This window comes from Varanus komodoensis, unplaced genomic scaffold (genome assembly GCF_004798865.1).
Source record: "Varanus komodoensis strain SLA01 unplaced genomic scaffold, ASM479886v1 scaffold15, whole genome shotgun sequence".
NCBI classification, from domain to species: domain Eukaryota; kingdom Metazoa; phylum Chordata; class Lepidosauria; order Squamata; family Varanidae; genus Varanus; species Varanus komodoensis.
This window is the reverse complement of record NW_025335440.1, coordinates 8,043,261-8,059,960: the sequence shown is the minus strand read 5'-3', so window position 1 is coordinate 8,059,960 and position 16,700 is coordinate 8,043,261.

Below are 16,700 nucleotides of genomic sequence, written 5' to 3'. Positions count from 1 at the left end.
CTCCTCTTTCATCCTTACATAATATGCATTTTAATTTTGGTGCTTTTTTCAAGTTTCAGCAGCAAGTCTAGAAATTTCCAAGCCATCTCTACCCCTAGCGTATTTCTGATGTGCAGATATCTGATGCCACAAAGAAATTCATGAGTTTTGCTACCCCTTAGAGTTTCAGTAGGAGTCATTTACATCAAAATGATAACAATCCCTAATTTTTGCTGTATCCTGGCTAGCTGCTCAAAAGTCTGGCTCCTGTGCAGCAAGTAAAGAGTTGTAAAGCTTCCCGAAATCTGGTATACTTTAAATTTCTTTTTTCCTTCTAGACTGGTAAAAAATGTCCCAGCATTTCGGCCTTATGCCTCTTGCAGTTTTCTTTCTCTAAACCAGAACAAGCCAGGGGCTTTAAAAAGTCTTAAATTTTGCACCAGAGTCTTTGTGCACAATACTTTTATATCCCAAAACAAAAGGCCCCTATTAAAGGCACAAAAAGAGTTTAACTACAGGTCATCTTCATCTCCTTTGAAACCTCCAGCAGCAGAATGAAAATCCATCAAGGGGAAGCCTTTTATGCTAGTTTCAAGTTTGTAGGCCAAAGCATTATTATGCAGATTGAAAGTCAATAGGCTAAGGCTTGCTTTGCAGATTTTATTCTTATGTGTCATCCAGGGTGCATCGAAGTTCTGTGGAATCTGTCCCTCTAACTTTCATGGATGGCCTCTTGGGCTTGACCCTTCCTTGGACAGCAAGCAGAGAGGAAGTCCACAGACTCTCATGGAACAGGCACGAACCTGCTGCACCAGGAATGGAAGAGGGATGCCGCTTGTCCAGCTTCTCTGCAGGGCTCCATTCCTATGGAGGGTTCACACCCATGGCAAACCAAACCAGAGATTGGGAGCCAAGCCCAAGGAATACCATGGATTCCATCTGAAAACATGTTCTTCACATATTGCTGTGCATTGCCTCAGGAAAGATTAAATTGTAAATTTCCTGTAGTAGCTGAAAGTGGAAAGCTGTTCTTATACCAATTCTAATCTCATGGGGAAAATATTCAGCCAAATGAAGTTCTTTTCATAGGTACCATTTACTTTCCTAAAGCAGAAATGACCCCTTTATGCAGACAATGTTTCTCTTCTCATCTCTTTCCAGTTGTGCCCAGGAGCTCCAAAAGTTAGGTACTCTCGAGATACAGTCTTAGCACAGGAAGGGTTGTTGAAAGCCATCCAGTCCAAGGCCCAGTTGGATGCAGTAAATTCAGAACCAGTTCACTGCTTGAAGACCTAGAAAAGGAAAGTACATCCTCACCCAGAATCATTGCCTCCACCTTCACCTTCAGGATGTTTTGAGTGTCAGCTGATTTTTGTCCACAGCACTTGGTTTTCAGGGCTGACCTGATCATGGAGGTTTGTCTTAATGCTGCAAAGAATTGCCATGCATGGTACAGGTGTTATTTGCTGAATATTGTGTGGACTCTCAGAAGCCATAATGTATCTATGTGGGCCTAATCCTTTGGGCATTTACCATGCTTTTTTTTTTTACATTTTTAATTAAAATTTTAAACTAACACTAAAAACATCAAACATCACATACATCGGATTTACTGGGTCAACCCCCTACTACATATTTTTTAAACATTCTAAAGTCAAATTCAAATCAATTTATAATAATTTGAAAACATCTCTAAGTTTACGCCTAGTCCCGTTTCTCCAGCCAGTTATAGAAAAAGTCCCAAGTTCGATAGAAGTCAGTATCCTCTTTCTCCTTCAATGATAAAGTCAATCTGTCCATTTCTGCGCAGTCCAAGATCTTTCTTACAGTCACTCCATCGGCGTGCAGCTCCTCACTTTTCCAATATTGAGCAAATGCAATCCTCGCCGCTGTGATTAGGTGCAGCATCAGGTAGATTTCCTGTCTGTTAACGTCTTCCAGTATGACGCCTACCAAGAAAACTTCAGGTTTAAAAGCAAAGGGTTTTTGTAATATTTCCTCCATCCATCTATGTATTTTAATCCAGTACTTTTTCGCATTATCACAAGTCCACCACATATGATAAAATGTACCCACTTTATGTTTACATTTCCAACATCTATTTGACATATTTGGAGACATCTTAGACTTGGTGACAAATACCATCTATAGAACATTTTATATAAATTTTCTTTATACGAAGTTGCTAAAGTTACTTTAATGTTTCTTTCCCATAGTTTTTGCCACTTTTCTAATTCCAAATTAAATCCAAAGTTTTGTGCCCATGTTATCATAGTTTCCTTAACCAGTTCCCCTTCCATTTTCCTGTCAAGTAAAAAATCATATAGTCTTTTAATCATTTTCTCATCTGTTTTAAGCATCACTTGATCAAACTCTGTCAGGTCTTTATAAAACCCCCATGTTTTACAGTCTTTAGCATATCGGCATTTGCCATGCTGTAGGAGTATTTTAGGCTCTGCATGGAGATGTTCTAAATGGGGAGAGAAAGAGATGGTCACTGGGAGTATATATGCTACCTGAGGACTTGGTTCCGTTTGGATGGACTGGGGATTCTAGCTGGGTGAAAAAGCAGCTGGGAAATGACAGGTAACAATTTGAGATTTGGAGTAAGTTGTTAATCATTGAGGCAGAAAGGCTGTTGGCTGCCGGGTGGTGACCTAGAAGAACCAGAAGGAAGCCGAGGAGCAACAAAGAGCTAAGGCCTAAATTATAAGTTATTTATTTATTTATTTTATTTAAAACATTTCTATGCCGCCCCCATCACAACAAAGCCTCAGGGCGGCTCACAATATATATATATATTAGCCGAGAATGCACCAGGGGGTTTTAAATTATATATATAATTTATTTTTTACACACACACACACACACACACACACACACACATATATATATAAACATTTAAAACCCCCTGGTGCATTCTCGGCTAATTTAAAATCCTAATAAATACAACAATTTAGCAACTAAAATAAGTTTTAAATAAAAAGGTCTTAGCCTGGCGCCAAAAAGCAAATAATGACGGCGCCAGGCGGACCTCTCTGGGGAGCGCATTCCATAGGTGGGGCGCCACTGCAGAGAAGACCCTCCTCCAGGTACTCACCCTCCTAATGTCCTTCACGGAGGGTTCCCAGAGAAGGGCCTCTGCTGCCGATCTCAAGGGGCGGGAGGGCATATATGGACGCAGGCGCTCCTTCAGGTAACCAGGTTCCTTCTCTGTGGAGTTACTATAAGTGACTGGTGAGGATGATGTTTCAGGAACCACTGACTGCATTAAGATCTTACCAAATGAAGGTCAATAAACCCCAGATAAATAGCCCAACCAGCCAGAAATAAAAAGCGCTGCGGGGGGGGGGGGGGACCAAGGGACTTGTGCCACCTGCTTGTGATTGCATTTGGCTGAGTTTGGGGCTGCAAAAATGGCCTTAGATAAAAGGGTGCATTCTCAGGCTTGCCTTAAGGACATTACTGGCAAAATCCTCACAAAAGATCACACTTGCTCGAGACCCGGAGCTTCAGAGTTCTTGCTTCCAACCAGAACACCAGGATTATTGCAAATGCTGGCCAAAGCCCACCTTCCAATGGAGCCAAGCTCAAGGAACCAAGGTTCAGTTTGGATGCCCGGAAGTCCTTCCTGATGGTTTATTTATTTGTTTATTTATTTATGTTGAGATTTATATCCTGCCTTTTTCCTACAAAGGGCTCAAGGCAGCTTACATCATCTCTCCTCCTCCATCTTATCCCCACAACAACAACCCTGTGAGGTAGGTTGGGCTGAGAGTCTGTGACTGGCCCAAGGTCACCCAGTTGGCTCCATGGCCGAGCGGGGACTAGAACCCAGATCATCTGAGCCCCAGTCCCACGTTCTTAACCACCACACCACACTGGCTCTCCCTGAGGGTGTGGAATGGGCTTCCATGGGAGGTGGCTGAGGCCCCATTGGGGAGGGTGTTCAAGGACAGGCTAGATATGCACATGATAAGCATGTCATGAGCGGAGCTGGCTGGAGCCAGGGGTCAGACTAGATGGCCCGAGAGACCCCTTCTGACTCGCTTAGTTTCTATGTTTCTCAAGAATTTGTACATCAAAGTTGTACAAAGGTGTGTGTGGAGGGGGTGGTGGTGGCAAATCGAGATTAAAAGCATGTGCGATGGCCCCACGGGCTATTTTTAAAAAATGGGAACCTGTACATGCACTGAATACTTTTTCTGCTTTCCCCATTTTCTCTTGACTAATGGAAAAGCTGACCATTCAAAGATGAAGCTTCACCATTCAAGAAGGGCAGGATGCAGAGTGGCTTTGATAGGATTTACTGTTTGTCCTCAAATTTTAAAGCATTTAGCCTTTGGATAAAGAGTTGCTAATATTATTTCGCTTTCAAAGAGCAGGCAAGATAAGATGAAAGCCTGCAGAAGTATCTCTTTTCTTATTGCACCCTCTTCTTCAGGGATGAAATGGGTGGAATGCTGGAAATTCAATTAACTTGTGGGGCAAACCTATCATAGAACAGAGAAACAGAGCGAATCAGAAGGGGACTCCAGAGTCATGTAGTCTGACCCCCGGCCCCAGCTGGCTCTGCTCATGAGAACAAGAAATTAGCAGGCCACTAAACTTCAGGTAAGAGTAGGGATATGATTTTTCTGCCACCATTACGCAGAGGAACTGGCTGCACATAGACAATGAGTAAACAATGAGTTTGGGTGTTATGTGTCTATATATTTAATTTTTATTCTGCCTAACAGCCGAGGCTCTCTAGGCAGTTAACGAAAGTTAGAAAAATACATACAGAGGAACGAAAATTGACTTAAAACAACAAAGCCACGATAGCAATTGGATCAGAGTAGAAGCACGGTGATGTTACAGAATAAAATGCAATACTAAGACTAAAGTGTAGAAGTTGAATTTGCTAAAATGCTGGGGAAATAAAAAGGGCTCCCCCTGGCCATGTGTGCTCTCCCTTATCAGAGGCCACGTGCCTGCGCTTGCCAGTTTCTCAGGGGCTTGGGAGCCCTCGTGCCCACCCCCCTGGAGAGATCCTGCAGGCAACCCGTCTGGCATTGCATGGATGGAGGGCTGGCTCGGGTGGACACAGCTGGGCTTCTATTCCTACCCTAATGAACAGAGTGGGAAGGTCCGAAGCAGGGAGTCTGGCCAGGAGAAGGAAGGCTGGGCTGAACCGGAGGCGTCGCCGGGGTTTTCCAGCTCCAGCTGGCAGGCTGTTGGCCCATTTTCCTACTTCCGTCTGGCAGGACCCACCCGATCCTGCCTCTTCCTCCAAAGGGGAAAAGGAAGTAAACTTCTCCTTGGCCTCCTCCAGTGATCCAGGGGAAAGCAAAGCTTCCCTCTCCAGTGTGTGGGAGCCACTTATTCTGAAGTGCCTCAGATCACCAGGGCAGCCTATTAATATCTTAAACAAATAAACACATATGTGCGTCATTCTTTCTCACAGCACTGGCATCCTTGGACATCCAGCGGGGCCCCAGACTGCGCAGGGCAAGCCGTGCCAGAAGGACGGCTTGGTCCTCTAAGCATCTCCAGCATGACAGGAAGGCCCTTGTCTCCCAAGAAGCCCCCGGGCTCAGCGAGGGGCTTCGGAGAGCTTGCTTTGCCCTCAGTGCAGGCCTGGAACCCGCCAAAACCCCATGGGACCCTGCTTAGTTAGGGAACTTGGCTCCCTCCACAGCTGCCCTGGAAGCTGCCTGTGGTCAGAAATGCAAACTCAGAGGAGGTCCAGTGGACAAGGAGAAGAGAGAGGAAGATCTTTATTTATTTGTTAGATTTATATCCTGCCATCTTTCTTGCAAAGAACTCAAAGCAGCTTACACCATTCCCTGCTCCTGCACTCAATCTTATCCCCGCAACAACAACCCTGCGAGGCAGGTCAGGCTGAGAGTGTGGGGCTGCCCCAAAGCCGCCTAGCTGGCTCCATGGCTGAGCTGAGCAGGGACTGGAACCCAGATCACTTGTGTCTCAGAGCTTAACTCTGGCAGAAAAGGGATGCTTATGTGTCTTTGTGTTATAGAATGCCTGCACCCCTTTCTCAAGAAGCACCCCCCAAAAAATCCCCAGCTGGGTTACTGTTTGGCATTTCCTGTTGCTGTAAGAAGTGGGACCTGATGACTCCCCCAGAAAGCTGCCAGGGCTCTTGTTTTACTGATCAGTAAGAACGGATAAGGCAGCCAGGTTTAAGCATTGCAATCTCCCTCATTTGCATGCCAAGACCCACAGGAGCCCCTGTCCCTCAGTGATGGTTATGTTAATCTCCTGCAAGCAAATGCCATTGTATCGAGCCCCCTCTGCAGACCTTCCTCCTCCTCCTCCTCACTGTGATCACCTTATTTCATCATCAACTGCCCAGCTGCTGGGCCCATGCGACTCAGAACCTATAAAGCCAGTGTGGCGTAGTGGTTAAGAGCACGGGACTGGGACTCAGGCGATCTGGGTTCGAGTCCCCGCTCAGCCATGGAGCCAACTGGGTGACTCTGGGCCAGTCACAGACTCTCAGCCCAACCTACCTCACAGGGTTGTTGTTGTGGGGATAAGATGGAGGAGGGGAAAGAAGTAAGCTGCCTTGAGCCCTTTGTAGGGAAAAGGCAGGATATAAATCCAAAAATAAATAAATAAATAAATAAATAAATAAAGCACTCTGTGTACCTTCTAAAAATTTGCAGTTGGCGGTGAGAACCACTACCCGGGAGCATGCTGTCCTAAGTAACTCAGGGAGCCAATAAAAACACTGGGATTCAAGGCCATTCAATCTTCCCTGCGGATTCTGGTAATTCATTCTTGCCATTAGTAAAGAGCCCCTAACAAGTCCCGCTCTTGTGCTCTTAAGCTCTGCACCACACTGGTTCTCCTCATACAGGCGAGGAACCCGACGGCCTCTCCAGCCCAGGTTTGTGCAGGAAAGGAAAGGAAAGGACCCCTGTGGATTTCCCTCAGCTAGCCGCATGCTCACCTCCGTTCCAGTGGCCATGAGCCAGCACTGTCCAAAGACGTTCCCGTGGTCATGTGGCCAGCGTGAGAAGCGGTGCCTATTTATCTACTAGCGCCACATGATTTCGGGCTGCCAGGTGGGCAAGGGCTAGGCGCAAGGCGACTGGAACCCACCTGTTCTGCAGTTTCAAACTGCCAACCTTTCGATCGGCAGCTCAGCTGTTTAACCCTCCATGCCACCGCATCCCCAAGAAGTCATCTTCCATTGGCTTTTCTAACAAGGTTTCTTGATCCTGAGCTGCGGGAGGAATCAAATGCACCCACTGACAGGGCGGGAAGCGTGTTATGTTCATGAACATCATGTGCAAGGTATGTTTTCCACCTGCCACAAGCGGCCAGTGAGTCAGAGCCCTCCTGGCCAGGTGGCTGCCTTCCGAATGAGAAAGGCGGGGAGCAAGGGGTGGCTTAAGGCGCACATTGATGTCTCCTAGGTGATGCTCACAACGACCGCCACTGTTAATTGGCTTTGCTGCAAATATTTGCAGCTGTGGAGAGATGTTTGCAGGCTGCAGAATGGTAGCCACGGTCACCAATCTCAGTGCCCCTCCTTCTGCCGAGGAGCATTAATTAACAATCTCATCAGAAAACACATTCCAGTCGAAGACGAGACGCCAATTAAACCCGGCAGCTTTGCCTTGACCTTCCCCCGATATTTACTGCCTGCAATCCTTCTTTGTGCCTTGTCTTGCGAGTGACAGGGATGCAAACACAACTCAATGCATCATGGAGAACATTTGGCAGGAACAGAGCTGTGCCAAGATTGCAAGCTTTCGATGGATTGATGGATGTGTTCAATTGAGCAGCAAGGCAGCCCTAGACAGGGTGGCTGGGAAGAAAGTCCTATTGAATTTGCAGCATTGAGTTCAATATGTCCCTTGAAAACACCGGCACTTATTTCTGGGTAAATGTCTGTAAGATTGCATGGATGTGTCATGATATTATGCGTGTTTGCTTGAAAGTGAACCCTGAAGAATACAGTGGAATTGTCCCAGTTTATAGGCATAAGATCAGCCTAAAGAATGCCGGGCAAACCGGTTTGAGTGAACTTGGCCGGAAACATAACAGAAGGGAGCGGGAGAGGGAGAGCGAGGACAACTCAAGGAGTGCTCCTGCCCAGTATTTCAGCCAACCAACCCTCCTCCTCCCTCTGCCTGTTTTCTGTTCTCCACCTCAATGGACCCACGGCCTGGGAGTCCTCCTGGAGCTCCTGGTTCCCAGCCTAATACATTCCCCTCCACAACAAATCCCGCAACTCCTGCCAGAAGCGACTAGTCCTCTGCAAGGGTGCCTTTCCCACCACACCGGGAAGCAGCTGATCGTGATGGCAGCCAGCCCTGGAAGCCTCTGGGTCCGACCCCTGCTTGGTGCAGGACTCCGGGGTAGACCACCCCTCTGAGATGAGCTGCCAGGTGGATGCGAAGTGAGCGAAATGCAGCTTTGGGCCCCTTCCATCTCCTTCCCCCAGGTGTGTGTGTGTCTAGTCACAGGAAACCTGCAGTTTGGGGGAAAGGCTGAGAGCCCTCCATTTCTGGCCTTGCTGAGTTGGCCTGGGGCTGCTGCCAGAATCTAGTTCGGCTGAGAGGCATGGGGGCACTTGTCAGATGCAAGAGAAATCCCTCTGAGCCACTTTTCCAACTTGTGCCATACTCGGTTTGATGAACCTCTTCTAGGCCTCAAGCAACGGGGGCGGGAAAGTGAAGTGCAGCTGTGAATTACTATAAATCTGGGCTGTGGATTCAACAGTGGGCCAGCTTTTCCCGAATTACGCAGATTTTGTGGACTTGCATCCTGTTTTTTCTTCTTCTGGTTTTCACTTTTTAAATTCTGTAAAATTTAGCCAGAGAAAAGTACCACTGAGGCTCATTTCTGCCACATCGATTAAAGCGTGGGGGAGGGGATGAGCATATTTAGGGAGGGACTTGACCATTTTGGGAGATGCGACTGTGCAAAGGCAGAGGAACCCGGCTGCACGAGATCTGATTCTGTTGGTGAGGGAAAGATGGAACGAAAGGTGCCTGAAAAATCACAACAGACAGTCAGGACAGATTTTGCAAAGCTCCTGCGCTCCTAGGGACATTTGCCACAGCACCTCCTAATCCAGCCTGCCATTTTTATGTGGGATGCTGTCCCATCATCCAGACTGAAGGCTCAAGCACCCATCTGGTGAGCATTTGTCTCTGTAATGGGAGGTTGCCTCATGCAGCCAATTGCCTTCAGCATGTGCCTTAAGGCAAAACGCCATGCCCGCTCTAATCTAAGCATTAAAATCATGCTCAGACGCCAATGGCGTAGAAGCGTGTCTTTTCCCGATGGCGGCCAGATGTCACAATCCTGACCAGTGAGGCAGTGGCCAACTTCTTCCACAAAGAAGTGTTGTTTCCCTCGGTCTATAAGCTCGCCTCCAGATGCTGGCCTGGCAGCGCACAAAAGGAGCCAGTGCTGTCCAGCTGGTGCCAATCCTGGGGAATCGCCATGGGATGCCCTGGTGGGCTCCCCCACACGGAGACACATGGCTCCGCGTCCTTTGATGCATGGCTGCTGCCTCGCAGAGATTCGTTAACGAGAGGGGCTTGAGAACGGCAACGGATGGACGGACATTTGCACTGTCTGTGGATCATTTCCATCGTGTGCAGGGACACAGATGTGTGATCAGAGTGGGGGGCGGGCAGTCGGCAAACACTGCGGCAGAGCCTTTCAAACAGATGAAAACTGGCTGGTAGATCCTTCGCCCCTGCCAAGCGTCTTTCCTCTGTATCTCTGGTCCGTGTTGATCTTGCATGTATTCAGCCCTGATTCCTTTCCATTCAATTTCCTCTTGGTTCACCAATGCACAAGTACACATTTAAGTCTGTATACAACTTCCTCCGCATTGCATATTCTTATTTTTCTCCTCTCTTTCCAAGAAGAGCAGAACAATAAAAAGAAATGCCTAACTCCTGGATACAAGTAGGTCCGGGGGTGGGGGGGATCAGAAAACTGCAACAGGCTCAGAGTGGAATTGTACGTTGCTCAGAGAGCCTATGTCGGGCTAAGTGGTTTATAAATGTATTAAATAAATGAATACACAAAATGAGTTTGATTTCAGTTCTGCTCATGGATTCCACAACAGATTGGCTGAAACTGAGTATGGGGGGTTCCACAGACTTGCATAATTAAAAAAATAGACTTTATATAATTTAACGTGAATTCCATCATAGGAAAACAAATTATATTGTGCTCTCCCTACAGCTTTAAGGGTGCAAAGATGCATTTTGGAGGGATGGCACCAACTGAGTCACTTTGGGCCATTCACAGACTCTCAGTCCAGCCTACCTTACAGGGCTGTTGTTGTTGAGTTGGCTTTGGTATAGTGGTTAAGAGTGTAGACCTGGGACTCAGGAGATCTGGGTTCTAGTCCCCACTCAGCCATGGAGCCAACAGGGTGAGTTTGGGCCATTCACAGACTCATTCCAGCCTACCTTACAGGGTTGTTGTTTGTTGTGGGAATAAGACTGAGAGCAGTAGGAGGAGAATGGTGTAAGCTGCTTTGAGTTCTTGAAACAAGAAAAAAAGTGGTATATAAATCTAATAAATAAATAAATGGCAGGTTGGTTTATCAATGGCTATTAGTTGTTGTGACTAGATGCAGTGTACATTTTAGAAAAATTTGCTGGAACAAGTGATCACTGCCATGCTTGGGGTATTTGCTGAAGCATTTGGTTGGCAATTGCCATGAACAAAGTGCTTAAAGATGTATGAGAAATTTGTTTTCATTCACTTTTGGGCAGAATGGATCCAGTTTGCACCTTCTAGACCCAAAGCAGCTCAGATGTGAAGTCCAGAGATTTCTAAGCTTGCAATGGGAGTTACAGTTCAAAGAAAGAAATTTACTGGACAGCATTTATGCAAAATATACATAAGTTTTAAAACTGGAGGTAGATGCGGTTATTAATTCCGTAAGTCCATTTAAATATGTGCACATGTGGAAAAATACTCAAGGAAATGCACATGGATTTCTGTGCAAAAGGAAAGACATAAAGCTTGTTCTGATACGACTTCAGCATGGAATGTGGAGAATCTCAGCACTCCCATTATTGCTGATTCAAATTTCCCTCTGTGATGCACTGGATGGATCGTGCCTGACACATCAGAGCTCTTCTTACATGCCTGCATTTATTTCTGTCTCATCTGCAGAAGAAATCTTATGTGCCTTGACCCAGAAATATGTCCCAGTGCATCCAATGGAGCATTTCCCCCGCTGTGTGCACACAGGAACTGCATCTGTGGGGTACCAAAATAGGGGAACCCATCCTATTTGAGCTCACCAGCCAAACTAGGGAAATCTAATGGATTTCCGCTCTCCAAATGGATCCCTCCCACATCCCGAACTGCATCCTTAAACTCAGTACGTTTCCGCGCCTTGCTGTCCTCTCCTTTTCGCCCCGTGCTATTGACCTTTGAGAAGTTGGCTGGGGAGCACTTGATCTTTTATAAACTTTCCAGGCAATCCGCTTCTGCTAGAGCTGTGTGCAATTGCATTGGAATCTCATTGGAAGCAAGTGGAGGAGAAGATACTTGGGCCCGTCTGGCTAATTTGATCGCGGCAGTCCTGCCATTGTCTCAGCATTCCCTGGGTGCAGGGACAGGGACTCCCGGCAGAAGGAAATCAAGGATACTTTCTTTGTGACTTTCTCCAGAAGGACTGGGACATTTTAGGGATAAGGAAGAGAGGGCAGCCCTCAAGGAGTCAGTGCTATGCCTAATAGCTTTAGGAACAATGATGCTTCCCATCAGCAAACCATTAAGGGGGATTCTTAAAGCTTTTACAAGTTGAGGGCAGATTTTGGCACTTTGGGAAAAGTTCTGCTCTGCTTATCCCTGCAATCTGTGCCCATGCCCCTTCTTGTCTCTCTGGGGAAATCTTACACAATGGGCCGCACTGGAGCAAAGCACTTTGAAGGCCAGTGGATCTCTCCGACAGGGAGGGAGGGAGGGAGGGAGGGAGGGAGGGAGGGAGGGAGGGAGAGAGAGAAACACAAACAGTTCACAAGCCGCAGGAGGGACATCAATACAGCTCAAGATGCTGCACGAAAGCAGCAGGGATTCTGTGTCTCAACTAACTAGGCAACCCTCACAACAACGTGACAAGGCAACAACCTTCATTTGTGTTCTGAGGAACTCTGGGATCCGTAGGAAGCATAGTAAAAGCTTTTTTTCATGAAACGCAGCTTGCCCGCTGCTATTTCTCTTCTCAGGGGTCTGTGCAGATGTCCATGATGTAGACCACAGTCTTAGCTTCATGGGGGTTTCTGCAACGGTGAGGTCCACCAAGGCCACCCACAGCCTGGTGTTAACCGTGTGGGAAGAAGACACGCTTCCAGATGTTTCAGATTTCAACTACAAGTATTCCTGACCTTTAGTAATGCTGGCAAGGGCTTTTGGGAGTTGAAATCTGAAACATCTGGAGAAACATCTGGAGAAACATCTTCTGCCCACGGCTACCCTTGAACTTTCTCTCGAAGATCTTCCAGGGCTGGTCAGAGCCCAGATGTTCTCAGGTGGGCCTCCTCTTACCACGATGGCCACTAACTTGGAAAGCTATAAAGGGGGATTAGACGAATTTATGGAGGAGACTATCAAGAGCTACTAGTCCTCATGGCACCATCTGGGTCAGTCTGCCTCTCTTGGAACATGGGCCCAGGGGCTGGCACACTGATGTATCACCACCGGGCTTCCAAATGGGGCCTCCGGTTGGCCCTTGTTGGAACGGAATGATGATTTAGAGGGTTCTTGCCTCTGTAGGAACTTTGTGAGCTCATCTGGTAGCGGCAGAGGCAGGTGACGTCACCGCCAGCACCAAGCAGATGCATTTTGCCTCTCCCCCAAATGTACAGTCACCGCTGAGCATTCAGGGATCGGGGAAGGGGTGTCCCTGTGCTGGACTGGCAGGACAATGGGAGCTCTCAGAGTTGGACTGAATTTGGGAGGCAATGGCTGAAGGCCTTGTGGAGCTGTGGTCACAGTTAACCCCTCCTCCTCCTCCTCCTCCTCCTCTGGGCGGGCTGCCATCTTGGCAGCAGAACTGCCTGGGTGAAGGGAGCCCCGAGGAATTGCAGCGTGTATCCTGAGCTGGGCACTCGCCCTTTCATGCCACATGTCAGGATGAGCAAGGATTCTCTTTCGTGTGAACAATCCATCCATTCCCTGGTTTTGGCTTCCTGGACCGCAGCACCCCAGAGTCCAAGTTCTTGGGGAGCACGCCAAGGATCCATGGGCTTCTCAGCAGGAATCGAGCCCCAGCTGCTGTGCAGGAACTGCCCTTCACAACCAGCATGTGCACTCACAACTGCCTTTTCAGCCCCTCCTGCTGGGGAAGATCGCTAGTGCTGCAACGGGGACACACAAGAGTCTGAGGCTTCCTCCCAGCTTGGCTCAATCTGTGAGACCAGGCTGAAGGCAACAGGCACCTGCAGGTTCTGGAGGGACGGATACCCAACGGGTTTGTCCCAGCCCTGGTTCCAAACTGCGATGTCTTGACGTCTTGCGGGAGTCAAGCTGGTGCTTGGCACTGTTGCTCTTCCAGATGATGGTGCAGTGGCTGTGACTGCCCACCCAGGGGAAGAGGAGGAGGAATTGGCTGGACATGGGTGCAGAATTGCACCCAGGAAAGCTGCATGAGGCGAGACTGGGGGAGCTGGGTCTCTTCAGCCTGGAGAAGAGGAGACTCTGAGCGGATCTGTTGGCAACATACAGGCATGTGAGGGGGTGTCACACGGAGGTGGGAAGAGACCTGTTTTCCCCTGCAGAGGAAGGCAGGACGTGCTCCAACAAAGCCAAGCTCAAGGAACCAAGGTTCAATTTGGTTTCCAGGAAGTACTTCCTGATGGTTAGGACCCCCAAGGTCTGGAATGGGCTTCCACAGGAGGTGGTTGAGGCCCCACCAGTGAGGGTGTCCAGGGACAGGCTGGGCATGCACATGGCAGGCATGTCACGAGTGGAGCCAGCTGGAGCTGGGGGTCAGACTAGATGGCCCAGGATACCCCTTCTGACTCACTCAGTTTCTATGCTTTTAATTGTGATCCCCTCCGAGAATGGCAGGGGACATCAGCCAGCGATGGAGGATCAATGGTAGTGGCATGCCAGGGAAAAATCCCAGCCTGGCACGAGCCCTGATTGTGCAACCATGGATACTATTAACAAGTTATTACCTTCCCTGGAACCTCTGAGGGGAGTAATCTGGAAGTCACCCCCCCACCCCCACACACACCAAACAGAAAGCATAGCTTGCCACCCGGGTTTGCAACGTTCATAAACAGGATCTCTCCCATTCTGATCAGCCGTGTCACGGCGAGACGCTTTTCAGTCCTCGTTGCAGTGCTGCTGTTTGCTGGCACGTCTGTAATGAGGCTTTGTAAATACCTGGCAGGGTGGCAGGCAGTGCAGGGGCCGCTCCCGCTACGGGGATGAATTTTGCAGGAGGCTGTGCGTTCAGATCGATGGCCCTCGTTCATCATCACAGGCCGGCCCATGTTGCACGGAGATGCGTTCCATTTCACAAAGCCTTGCTTTGCAAGCTTTTCCTGCGTGGCAAAGGTTATCATGCCAGGATGATAGATTGAAAGCCATCCTAATTGCTCAGAAGTTGCAGGTGAGCGTAAGGTATACTTAAGGAGCGCTGCCATAATTCCTGCATTTTTCAGGTGCCATCAGGTTTACCTTTACAGCTCCAGGCAGGAGAGGCAGGATGCTCCGCTGTTGCATCACGTGTCCTGCAATGGATGCATGTAATCCTCCTTGTTTCAAGAGTTATGTACATCGAGGGTTGGCAAACTAGGATTGTGTCCCAAGTTGCTTTTCCGACACAAGTCTGCTATTGCGACCAATTAAATTGCTTTCTCAGTCTGGAAACCCTCCAATCATTCACTGCCACCCCTGAACAGTTGGCCAGTACAGCCTAGGAATGCATTTTTAATTAACTTTTATTGTGAATTTTAAAAAGAAGCCGACAAAAGACCCCACAAGCCCATGCAACAAACAAGCAAAACATCCTTCCTCCTCCTCTTCCTCCTCCTCCTCCTCCTCCTCCTCCTTGTTATGTGCTGTGAAGTCATCTCTGACTTTTGGCAAGCCGATGAATGAAAGCCTTCCGAATGTCTTCTCCATGGCATCTCTGCTTAGCTGTTCTAAATTCAGCTCGTTTTGGAGTGAATCCATCTCTTATTTGGTCTTCCTTTTCTTCTTTTGCCCATGACAATTTTCTTACAAGAAATAAATCAGTTGCAATAGGTGTGTTTGAAACGCATCCCTGTGTGTGTACAGGAGCATATAAAAACAGCTATTCATCCAGAAAATATACAACTGATTAAAAATTACACCTATTCCAATGCTGAAAACATTATAAGGTCTTGATTCAGTGTGTTATAAGAGGGATTTGGTCCTAAATAGTGATTGTATCTTGTAATCATAGAATAATAGAAGGGGCTACAAGGCTCCAGATAGGATTCCAAGTTCAAGCATCCCCCACAGATGGCTACCCAGCTGCCTCTTGAAAGCCTCCAGGGTGGGGGAGCCCACCACCTCCCAGGGCAATTGTTTCCATCACTGTACAGCCCCAACAGCCAGAAAATTCTTCCTGATACCCAGCCAGAATCCTGCGGTTACCTCCTCAGGTGCAGTCAGGTGGAGAATGGAGCTGAAGCAACATCAGCCAAAAGGGAGAAAGCCAACCGGTATGATCAGGAAACGACACACATTCACACAGTCCTAAGTATCTGGGGAGAAATCATTTCCCCCAACGGAATTGCAATTTTCTACCATGAGATCAGCCCTGTGGAATACTTCGCCCGTCCCTTCTCAAACTAGGCATATTTTGCTAGGCGATGGTTTATATTATTCCTGGTGTTTCAAAAGAAACCCTTTGCAACAGATGTACCTACTATCATCCTTCCCTCGCTTTTCTCTTTTGGGAATCGCTTGAGGGACCTGCATAAAGAATCGACTGATGGAGATTAATTGCCTTTTAGCCGAAATGACCATTAGTATTCCACGGAGCTGCGCTTCCATCTTTGCTGCTTTTATACGGAAGATGATGTGGCTGCACTGCACATCGATGTAGGCCAGGAACACAGACGTCAATGGCTCGAAGGGCCACTAATATTCCTGGCTTGGCAGATGCCCAATTAATTCCTCACCGAGTAGATGGAAGAACGGAAGAAACTGAGCTTAACTTCCAACCAGGGCCCTTTCTGACCTTCAAGCTAGGGGTGTGCAGAGCAAGGAACCGGAGCGTGATGGGCTTCTTCCATCTAGCGATCAGATAAGGACTGGGACGGGTTTCTTTACTGAGTTCCAGAAATGTGCACATGTAAATTGTCCATATGGAGAACCACTTGCACAATCTACAGAAATGTTTTTATGTTTTTAACATTTTAGCACATTTTCAAGGACGGTATGCAGTCCTGGGGGAAGCATTTTCCTGTGGGAACGATCCTCCCTCCCCCCTGCTTTTTTTTTTTGCCAGCCTATTTCCTAATTTACAGGGAAAAATGAGAGTCATTTACTTTGGCATTAACACTGCAATTTTCCACTAAGGCCACGTGCTCAAGCACATCAAACGGACTGTGCACACACATGCATACTTGCACACGTGGACACGTGCACACGGAGACGGCGGGTGGGAAATCTTCCTCCGGAGTGCGCAGGATTCCTCTCGTGCTGGGGACAGTCCTGGAAAACGAGTCAAGCCACGT